The sequence below is a fragment of the Diceros bicornis genome, chromosome 3 (genome assembly GCF_020826845.1).
Source record: "Diceros bicornis minor isolate mBicDic1 chromosome 3, mDicBic1.mat.cur, whole genome shotgun sequence".
In the NCBI taxonomy this organism is placed as follows: domain Eukaryota; kingdom Metazoa; phylum Chordata; class Mammalia; order Perissodactyla; family Rhinocerotidae; genus Diceros; species Diceros bicornis.
The window spans coordinates 35,371,236-35,383,741 of record NC_080742.1 but is presented as its reverse complement, the minus strand read 5'-3'; positions in this window follow the sequence as shown (position 1 = coordinate 35,383,741).

Sequence of the window (12,506 nt, the reverse complement as noted above, 5' to 3'; positions counted from 1 at the left end):
AGAATAGTTTACAACCTGGATTGGAGACAGCAAACTGGGAGATGATTTAGCAGATGTTGAGAATAGTCCACGTGAGTTTAGGTAATAAGAGTTAGGAGAATGACAGAGGACATAAAGAGGAGGAAAAGAAGCAAGGGATGCTCTTTCTCAGCTGATGGACCCTGAAAGTAGGAGGACAGACAAGTCTGAAGCTTCAGGCTTGGATGCCTGAGGAGATAGTGGTGGCTTTAACAGGAATAGTTAGCAAAGAGAAGGACTAGGTTTGGGGGAAAGATAATGAGTTCAGCTATGAATAAAAGAACCAGAAGATATTCAAATGGAGGCAGTCTTTTTTTTTTTTTTTATGAGATATAATTGACATATAGCATGGTATAAGTTTAGGTGTATGGCATAAAGACTTGACTTACATATATTATGAAATGATTACCACAATAATTTTAGTTAACATCCATCATCTCTTATAGATATGAGAAAAAAATGTTTTGGAGGCAGTTTTTAAATGAGAATGAAGTTGAGAAGAGCAGAGAGATGGATTTTGGCATTATCTATGTACATGATAGTTGAAGCCATGGGCACAAATGAAGTTGGCAAGCAAGAAAAGCATAGAAATAAAGGAAAAGAGGATCAAGGACAAAATTTTGAGAAATTATACATTAGTGGGGGGAGGGAAGAGTAAAAAACAAACAAACAAAAAAAACACCAAGAAAACAAAACTAGAAAAGAAGGCAGAAGGGAAGCACTCCTTAATAAAATAGAGAGAGTGAGGCATTTCAGAAGATAAGTTTGGTAGATGCCTCATAGGGTATCTGGCAGTTCATGTCCCTCTTCTCTAAAAACTAATCCTCCCCCAACACACAGAGGGCTTGGGCCTGACAGCTATGTCTGTACAAAAGGACCTTGTTCCTCTGACCACGGTTGATTTGACCTGAGTTCCACAACTGACCAAAGCTGGACCAATCAGAATTTGTCCCCTGGGAATTTGGAATTAAGAAATATAGTGTTATTAAGGGCATGAACTGAGTGAACACAGAAATGTGTGCATGGGGTGGCCATCTTCTGTCACAGGCACATAAGAGCAGAGGAAACCTGTCTTCTGAGAGAAAAGAATGAAGTAATTTGCAGAAAATAGAAATGAAACTAGGTGACCAGAAAGAGAGAGCTAGAGAGTATGTTCATTTTCCCATGATGAATATTTTATGTCTTATCTTTCTTCTTCACTCCTCTAAAACCATCCCCACACCTGCCTACCTCTGATACAACTCCAGTATATTCCTACCATCAAATCTACAAATCTTTCGGCATTTGGACCCATTTCTCCTTCCTTTCTGTTACAAATGGTACATTTTCTCCTCTCCTATCAAAAGCCATTTCCTCTACTTCTCCTCTTACCTTCCCCTCTTACCTTCTCAAGGACTCCATTTCTTCAGTTATTCCCTCCTTCTAGTTCATCATCAAATTCCTGATTATTCCCAGTATGTATGAACATGCTCCATCCTAACATTTAAAAAAAGCAAAACAAAGATTCTTATGCTACCCTTTCCATCTGCAGTCCTAATTCTCTGATCCCTTCACAGCAACACTTCTTGCGAGCGACGTCTACAAGTTAACTCTCTGATTTGCTATAAAATCTACTCCAATCTGGCTTCCACCCCACCATGCCGTGAAAACTGCTAATCGCTGTTGTCAACAGCCTTCATATTGCCAGACCCAATGGATATTTCTTGGATCTCATCCTACTCCATCTTTTAGCGGTTTTCAACATAGTCAGGCTCAACTTCTTGAGAAAAAAATCTCTTCTTTTGGAGTCTAGGACACTGCCATTGCTTGGTCTGTCTCCTACTTCTCTAACTACTGTTGTTCACTGTCCTTCAGCGGTTTTTCCTCCTCTAGTCTTCTCTAAAAATTGGGCTCTATTCTCTGGCTTTCTTGATAAACTCACCTTCTTGGTAATATCAGCCATTCCTATGGCTTTAAATACTATAAAATGCTGGCAACTCCCAAATTAATCTCTCCAGCCCAGACGTTTCCTCCAAATTCAAATATCCAGTTGCTTATTTGACATGTCAAGTCTCCATGAATATCTGAAATGAATGTATCTGAAACAGAACTAAACTCTTGAGTTCTATATTCCTGCTTTTCCCCTCATCAAAAAGAAATTCTATTTTTATTTTTTTCCGACTTCAGTAAATGATATCACCATCCATCCAGTTATTCTAAACAAGACAACCTGGGCAATATTCTTGATTTCTCACTCTCCTTCCCTCCCCAATCCAACCCATCAGCTACTCCTCTTGAGTGCTCCTCATAAATAGATATCTAATCCACCCACTTCTCTCCACCTGCTCTGCTACTACATTAATCCAAACTACCATCATCTCTTACCTGAGTTATAGCTATAGCTGCCAACTAGTCCTCCAACTTCTACTCTTGCCTGCCTTAATCTATTTTCTACTTCAGGGTAAACCTGGAAATATATTGGACCATGTTGTTTCCAGCTTCAATCAGTTCAATGTCTTCCAATTACTTTGCAATGAAATCCAAATTCCTTAAAATAGCTTAAAAGGCCTGACTGCTCTGGCTTCTGCCTCCTTCTCTAACCTAATCTTGCTCTATTCTCCCCCTCACCCTTTAAGTTCCAGCCATAGTGGCTTCCTTTCACTTCCCCTGAAGCGCCACTGCAGGGCCTTCACACAGGTGTGTCCTCAGCCTAAAACACTCCTTCCACATCCTCACCCCTCAGCCTCCCTGAGTGACTCTCGCACATTCTTCAGTTCTCAGCGTAAATGTCATGCCCTCCGAGTATCCTTTCTGAGTCCTTACCTATCACTAATAACCTACAATAATCTATCATTAAGCCAGTTTGATTCATCTGTAGTGCTCATTCAAAGCTGTAAATACACATTTGTTTACTTGCTCACGGTAAGCCTTCCCCACTAGATTGTAAAGTCTCTAAGGGCAGGGCCCTTGTCTCTTCTGTTCACTACTTGATCACTTCACACCTAGCCAGGGCCTAGAATATAACAGGTGCTCAATAATTATTTGTTAAAACTTTATTGGTTACTGATAGCTTCCTACTTCCTGATTCCAATCCCTGTGCAGCCCAATTACACTTTCTGTGGGAGAATTTCTTGTGGTCTTATATTAAAATCCCCCTTGTTGTTACTTGAATAAGTTTCTGTTCTTATAATTAAATGATCACTTATAATTAAATGATCACTAATTGATAAAGTTTCTAAAAGGATGAGGTGATCAGCAATGTCAGATGCTGTTGAACTGGCAAGAAGGTTAAAGGCTAAGCAGAAGTCATTGGATCTCATCACTGGTAATCTTCAAGCCAATAGTGTCCATAAAATGTGGCTTCGCGGAAGCCAGATTACAGTTGGGTTGATGAGAAGGTGGATGAAACCAATGTAGAATATTCTTTTTGAGAAATTTTACAGTAAAAATAAGGCATGAAGTAAAATGGGATCTTAGGGTTCAGCAGAGTCCGAGAAAGTATATGTTCATTTAGTTTAAAAAGAATGAAAAGAAATGTCCATAAGCCAAAGAAGCCAAAGGAGAAAAAAATGAAGAAGCAAGGTTTGAAAGGAGAGAAGCATTCATAGATTTAGCTTCCATGAGGCAGTAGAAGATTTGGTCAAGAGCACAAGTTTGACAAAAAGGGATAATGTTTCCCCCTCCATTACAGGAAGGAGGGGAGATAAGAGAGAGAAGGAAAAGAAAATTTTATGTAGAGCAAAGGGAGGTTGAGTGTGGCCACTTCAAGAGGTAGCAAAGTCATCTAGAATTGGTTGTCAAGGGGAGGGTCAGAATCTCTTGAAAGACTTTTCCGAACCACACCTCTATCCCTTTACTCCATCACCTCCCTGCCCAAGACTGTAGCTGTGTCCAGGTCCGTGTCCACGTCCACTGCAGCAGAGACTCAACTGCTGCCGGAGGCCACGGTGGCTGACGGGAATGGGCCTTATTTCTTAGGTGAGATGGAACAGGAAAAAAGCCTGCAATCGCTGAGGAGAAGGGTAGTCAGAAGAGAACATGGAGGTTTGAAGAGCTCTGACATCACAAAGAATGTGACGAGAACACAGAACCGTGTTTTCCAAACACTTAGATCATCAGGCATATCTGGGGCCCTTGCTAAAAATACAGCCTCCTTCCCTGGAGAGTCTAATTCGGCAGGTCTGGGAGTGGGAGGGGTAGGATTGTATAATTTTTAACAAGTTCCCCAGATGAGCGTTATTGTCAGGCAAATTTGGGAAAAAATGGATTAAAAATGAATAAAAGTTCACCAAATTTAATTACAGGCCCAAAATATTTTCTCAAATTTTAGCCAAACACAAAGAAACGTTGATAACTGACATCAGTTCATGGAAATTACCCAAGGAAAACAGTTTTCAAAGAATTGGTATCGAATTCTATGGTTCCAAATAATCTACAGTGATATTTAAAATATAAGACTAGTTTTTAGCTATTTATTATAGGGAATTTCATTGAGGAAAAGGTAAGTGGAACTGGAACTGACTGGCTAAAAGTTACTATTTATAATATAATAATGAGTCAGATATTTTAAAGCCTGTTCTGCTTCTAGTTTGCTTAGCTCCCGGATTAATAAGCTAAACATAATAAAATCTAAGAATGTAACTTGATCTTATCCATTCCTAACATTCTTAAAGGGGATCTTTAGCACACCAGCAGTAGAGCCACTGAGAGTAGATTCAGGTCCATTTAAAATATTTTTTCCATTCCCTCCCAGAAAGGGTGACCTGTATTGATATACAACAGTCAGGCCCCAGAGTGCTTTCTGGGACCACAGGGCCCCACTAATTTGTACCAGTTTTCCTGTATTCCAGTTGGCCCTGACCATCAGGTATAAATTAGTGCTAAATCAATATTAGCTGATTCCTCCCCAGGTGTGGGAAGTGCGGAAACCTGATCACATGAGCAAACACAGCCCTTCCTGGCTACATTTAAAATAAGATGGTTATTATTTTACTGTATGGGGAAAAGCCTTTTTTTAAAAAAAAAAAAATCAAATCTCAGGCCACCTTAATTTGCATTAACTTGATATACGGATATCAATAGTCAGAATCGACTTTCAGTTATTATAGTTTCCCTACCACCCTTCACACTCGCTTCATTCTTTCAGGGAGACTTCTCCTGCCCTTCCTATTTCTTCTCGCCTCTGGCCATGCCCTGTGCCCCACACCATTTTTCATTTCTAGTACTACTTACTTATGGGGTGGAGTGGATGAGCCAAAGGGGACTTAGTTTACATATGTGCTTTAATTGCTCACCTTGAGTGGAGCAGTGTCCTAAATAAACTTTAGTTTTGCCACAGCACCATTACTCAACAAAGTATTTATACAAGTGTCACTTAATAACACAAAAATAAACAAGGCACTTAAACTTGTTATTGAGACAAGAAGCTTTAGCCGCCCATTTTCCTTACTCAAGGGCCAACCTCACTTCACTTGTTCTTAGAAAACTCTTAAGGAGTTTTCTTTAAAGAAAATCTAAGAAAATCAGGCCAACCACAAGTGCTGTGAGTCAGGTCTAAGCTACCTGTACCTTTGACAGGATTAGTTCCTTTGTTAATTTTCAGTGACAAGAATCTTGTCATTTCTCTCAACACTTCCAAGTCGTAGCTGCTCATAGTGTAGCTGTGCATTCAACATACTCACAAATATTGAAAATATATATGTTCAGTATTTAACCATAGAAGAAAACAAATGTTCGATATTCCAACAAAATGGTGTGACTCTACATGATTTTTTCTCTTCTATATCCTGAGTTTTATAGAAATGTCACAGTATTTATAAGGCACTTTCATATTTGTGACCTTTTCGTATGCAACAATTCTGTGAAGTAGTTAGAACATGTATAATATTTCCATTTTACAGATGAGGAAACTGAGGCCTGCAGCCTTGGCTAGGGTCACAGCACAAGAGAAATTCAGAACTGGAAATCAGGTCTCCTGACTCCAGGCCCAGTGTTTTTCCCTGCCTGTAACAATTGCCTTTATAGCAAGAGAGTCAGGGATATGATCACTTGGTAATAGAGAAGCATGGATCTTTTCCACCCTTGGTCTTTGAAGGACCTATGAGCTAACAGTGTATGCAAGAGAGGACACTTCCTGCCTGAGAGATTGATTACCTACATTCAGGGCAACCTGATGATGCACCCTGATAGGAGAAGGGCCTGTCTAAAGGTCCTAATTTGCTTTAAACATCCAGAGTTCCTGATAGGAAGACAGGGTGTGGTAATTATATATCTTGCTTTTGGCTTATCTTCTGCATATCCTCACCCTCACAGATGCCTTTCAAACATTGGTAATTACAGCTTTCAGAGCCAAAGCCTACAAACGCATAATCCACACAGATGACATACTAAAATCTATTCGAACATGTAAGGTAGAAAAAAATTTCACTGCTACTGGACTCACATTAAAAGAAAACTGTTTACAAAAAAGGTAGCCTTGATTCCACATCTACATAGATGTGGAATGGTTTCTTGTTGATCTGTGGGAGTGTGTATTAACTCATTTGCCTCTGAATTTAATCAGTAATTTAAAAATAGACTAAAGTACGTGTGCAGATGACAAGACCATATGATTAAAAAAACCAAATAGTCTGACATTGGAAAATGGATCCAAGTTAATGAAACCAACTTGAAACAATGAAGGAACTGCTTCTAAGCAAGTCGAAGAATCAGTATCAACAAATAAGCACAACACAGGAAAGCAGTTGTCTTTGTCATGGTGGCCTATAAATGGAACCTGAGTTAATAACATCATAACTTCTTAAGAATTCAGCAAGTTCTTGCTATAGTGGCAGCAACATAATAATATATAAGGTATGGTGGAATTTCCCACTGTCTGTATCACTGGCCAGACCAATGGTAATATATCCTAATTTGGGGTCCCGCAATTTAGGAGTGCCTGCATGTTTAAAGAATTATGAAAATAGACTCTAGAAAAAGTCAACTTAGTTTTATTTGGTTTAGAGAAGCAGTTCAGAGGGCTTATTAATGGTCTTCAGGTACATTTAATGCCATACATATTGTTGTTTGGGTATTTTTTCATTATAGAAAGAACGTAAGGAAATATAGATTTGATAAAGACAGTAAATAAAAAGAACTAGCATATGTCCAGCACCTATGCTGTGCTGGGCACTCTATGTATATTATCTCATGGAATCCTCACAGAAACCCTGCAATGGTATCCTCATAGAAACTGAGAACGAGAGAGTGTAATAAAGTCAAAGTCAAAGGTCAAAGTCTTTTATCTGGTATTTGGTCCAAGGGTCTGTTTACCTCCAAAGCCTGTACTCCTGACACCAAGTCTCTGTGATACTACATTGGGTGGGTTATGGAATCTTCTTCCCTCATTCAATTCAAGAATACTTTCTAGAGACATATATCTGGGATAGTGATATAGTCCTACCTATAAATAGGAAAATGGGCTAAATTCCTCTGAGGTCACTTTCAGCTTTGTAATTTTAGATTAAAATTCAGATCAATCAAGATTTAGTCCAAGGCTTTAACTGGGCCCATTATTATTATTTTTTAATCATTAAATATCTGAGACCTATAGCATGAATAAGACATTAGGTATTTATATTTAAAGTTTTCTCCACCTACTTAAATGTCCAACTGTAAGGAATTGGTCCAATAATTAGAGTATAACCATACAATGGAATTCTATGTTATGGTTAGAATTACGTTGAAGAAATTTTAATGATATAAGAAAATGTTTTGATATATTATCAAATGAATAAAAAGAAAATCGGAAAAACCAAACCAAGCTATAAACTATATTTCCAACTGAACTTAAGTATATATGTATATATGCATGGATAAAAACAACTGGGAGAATATACACCAAAATATTAATAGTGGTTCCCTGTGGGAACTGGCATAATGGGTGACTTTTATTTTCATCTCTGGGCTTCTCTACGTTTTTCTAAAATAAACAGGTCTTACATTTATCACTTGAAATGATACTTTCCACACCACACACACATGCATGCACCCACACGCACACTATACAATTTTCGCAAAAGTTTTAAAATTTATAAATAGAATATATATTATGAATGCAATTATATATAGGATAAAGGAAATTATTTATTAAATAGCATCGAACCCATTGGTGTCAGTGTACCCATCACTGTAAATAGGATAAAATAAAATAAAATCCCTTCACGTAATTTCCTATTATGCTAAAATTATCATATATAACTACCAGAGTTCTTTTAGCCTCTAGCCTAAGATCTTCTACTCAGAAGGCACACAGAAAACACACAGCTAAGCATATGGTAGCATGTGTGTAAAATGGAGATAATAATCACCCCTAGCTCATGGGGTTCTCAAAAGATTTGAATAAAATAATACTTCTAAAACTCCTAGCACAGTGCCTGGCACATAGTAAGCACTCAGTAAACGTTAACTGTGTTGGGAGTTGTGTTCTTACTGATAAGCTAAAGAACAGAATAATTCTATAGAGGAAAATGGTTGTTGATCTCAGTTCATATCAGCCACCTCGCACAAATATTTCATTTTTAAATAGTCTTACAATTAACGTAGGTGGTGTCCAAAGGAATCTCTGGCACATTGTAATTATTAGTACATTTCCTTCATCATGCTTATCAAGTTTTAATAAGTAATAAAAACAGGAAATGAAGCCACGATATAATTTAATTTTTCCTTAATCATTTTGCTTATGTTTATATTACCAAAAATGATTGAAATATAAAGAAAATGTTAGCACTTTACAACTACACTGTTATTGGCCTGCATTTTTAATTTTTACTTATGATTAAAAACAGCTTTGCATTTAGATATGTCCTTTACTATATAATACAAAGAAAAAGCACATCTAAAATTCTTCTTTGAAAATACCATCATCCATTGGAGAATGTCTAATCAGCTCAGGCTGCTAAAACAAAAATACCAGAGACTGGGTGGCTTAAACAACAAACATTTATTACTCACAGTTCTGGAGGCTGCCATCAAGGTGCTGGCAGATTCCATGTCTGGTGAGGATCTGCTTTCTGGTTCATAGACAGCTGTGTTCTCACTGTGTCCTCACATGGCGAAGGGGGCAAGAGAACTTTCCGGGGTCCCTTTTATAAGAGCACTAAGTCCATTCATGAGAGCTCTACCCTCATAATCTAATCACTTTCCAAAGGCCCTACCTCCTAATACCATCACAATGGAGGTTATAATTTCAACATATGAATTTGGGGGGGACACCAACATTCAGTCTATAGCAGAGACACACACATACTTATTTAAATGTATTTTAATCATCTACGTTAGGTAAAATTGGAATGGTTAAATGTCCCACATTTTTTAAGGGAAATCATTTTAGTAGGGGTTATGTTTCTAGATGAAGACACAACTCAATGATTTCAAAGAATATGGTTTGGGACTGGCATCATATTTCGAGATCAAGAATAAAAACCTCAGTTACCTACTAAGTGCAAGATGCTACAATTATAACTGATAAAAAAGTGGTGCTGAAATATGAGTGGGATTTTAAACAATTCAACTTAGACTTGTTTGTCGTCCTCACTGATAGACACCGGAAGTATTTATTTAGGGAGCAAAAAATCCAGATGACTTGGAGACTTTTATGTGGAGAATAAGGACGTCTTTTGCCAAATGCAGCCATTTCCAAAGTGCAATTAAGGACCATACTTCACATATCAACCCTGCCTCTTTCTATCTCAGCCCTCATTCTCTGACCACTTTCTCAGAAGCCCCTTATATAATTCCCTCCAGGACCATTGCTAATTAATGCCTTCGAGGGTCTACTTTCCTCACAGCTATTGAGGATTTTTCCACTTTTAAAGGAAGAAGTTTGTCCTAGGTGATATATGTCAATCCTTGCCCAGCCTCTTCTAGCTTGTTTTCCAGATAACAGGTTTATTTTTGGCCCCAGGAGGTAGGATAATGGTAGATTGGGAGCGGAATCTGGAGGGGGCACAAAATACCATCACCATTCAGTGCATAGCTGGGTAAACTAATTCTGCCCAAGACCACAGGATTCTGTATTTCCTTGTATATGCTCAGTGTGATTTTTCTTAAACATCAAAATTTCACATTTTAAACATTTTTACATTTCTTTCTGTTCCTATCATGTACTTTAAAGATCATCAGTTTTAAAGCAAAAAACGAGAATACAGGTAAAATTTAAAGGGGAAAGGATGGGAACCTTTGAAAAGTTTTTCCCTTACTCTTCCCCATGTAGAGTGAATTCATATTTGACTGAGTAGTGGTTCTACATGGTAGCAAATTACCCTTGCGGATAAAGAGGGAATGTCTCTTTCTCTCCCCAAAGGGAAACTACATGTCTCTAGATTTGAATACTAGACAGCATCTGCCAATATGGGGCAGAATAGTTAAAAAAAGGATGGAGATATGGATTTTCATTTCAGAAGGCTAGAAGAGAACAGATATCTCAGGCAACTGAAAGAACATTTGTATCAGTAAAATTAAAAGAGCTTGAAGAAGACTGTACTTTGTGTTGGACAGATTTCCCTAGACAGGAAAGAACCCACCTGAATGCTGAGGGACAAATCAGTTAAATGGCCTGAGCTTCACTTTCTTCAACTGTAAAATCTGGTGATTAAACTGGCCAAGCAGAAGATAAAATAAACATAGATTTGAATAAATCTGCATTTTCTAAGCCTGATGATTTTTTACAAACTGAATTAAAGTGACTAACTGGGACCTAGAAGATGAAAGGAAAAAACCCAGTCATGCTTCTTGAAGTCGAGAGTGGTCTAACTTAAAATTCTGTTGTCTCTGGGGACAAATTACAAAGAGATAAAAAGACTCAAGATTACATGAGTGGTGGCTGCTCCCACTTGGAGACTGTAAAATAAGGTTGGGATAAGGAATATTCTCTATAGAAACATAAATGTTAAAATATGAACATTTTGCTTTGATTTCAATCCAAAAATAAATAAATGAATTAAATGTCAAGGATGTCTATTCTAATTTGAACTTCTCTGTACATAACCTAATATGTACTGGGTGATAAAAATCTATTCATGGTATGTGACTGAATATTCTCTGTGCAATGCATAGGTGTTAAATAAATGCCCTAGTTCATTTATTATAAGATATGTTTTCAAATGTTAACATCTCTGAAATGCGGATAAAATTTGGAATTAATAGCATATCATAGTTTAATTGGCAGCATCTTTTTTTCTTAGAACCGCTTAAAATACTCATACAACTCACAGTAGATGGTGTCTTAGCTTTGAAGTACAGTATTCAATACAATTTAAAAGTCAAAATTCTGTCTCGAGTCCTAAGGACCTCATGTTTTAGTATTTGTGAGTTATCTTAAGAGTAAGCTAGAAAATGCTAAAGAAATACTCCTGAGAAGGTCTGTTCTTAGGAGCAAAGATGACATGCATGGTCAAGAGCGGGTTGGTGGGCAAAGAAGATGAGCCTAATGACGACATCAGTGGTTTAGGTCTGGCATCAAACTTAGCTAGGTCTCTCCTGCCTCCTTCGCTAAGCTCCGTTTGCGTCCCTTTGCATTGTGTTGGAGATCACTGATACACTGGAATCCAGGGAAAGGATTCATAGACCCTAATACTGAGCAGAATAGTAGGTACAATGTATTTTCTAGGTATTATATTTATCCAATGTTTGGCTATAGAAGGTGTCTTGTACTTTTAAAAAATTTAGAACCTCATAAGACTCATATAAAGTAAATGTATTTTAAAAAAATTTTAATTAAAGCATTTTTGTCACCCTATTTAGATCACCTCAAATCAGCATCAGTTCTTCCATAAGGGCTTCAGAGATCTTAAGTTAAAGGGACAAAGTAGCAAAGAGGTCAGTATTACAGAAGATTAACACCAACAGCTTATGGTTTTAAAAAGATGTATATATCCACATATCACATATAGATCTGTAGATAAGGCTGTGGAAGGGGGTATCAAAGTGATTACTTCTGAGTTAAGGCTATCAGTATTTTTTTTCCTCATCTGTATTTTTAAACTTGGCCACAGTAAACATGTGTTGCATTTGCAATAATATAATAATAAAGCAATAAGGGTTTTTCTTTTTTACAATTAAACAGTGGGTACTATAAAGTACAGCTGGAATCTTCTAGAGTACATCTTCAAGGATGCATTTGCTTAATAATTTCTTCCAACAAAGTTACAGGCACCATCCTGTCCAGCCACAAAGTCCAATTTAAAGTTCGTTATACATGAGACAGTGAGGGCCCACAAGCTGATGTAGAAGGAATAAGGATGGAAGATCTGCCCTCCATCTTGGTTAGAGATGGAGAATTCTAGATGTTTCTGTGCATTGACGGTATATGTGTACACGTGCAATTGCTTTCTCTGGCCAGGCTACAGAAGGGAGCAATTCACTTAAAAGCATAAATTTCTTGATCTGGATTTTGTTCAAAATGCTAGAGCTGAAGAGTCTTTTTTTTGGATGTTACTTCAATCCCTTAAAGCATAAAACCCCTTCAGTAC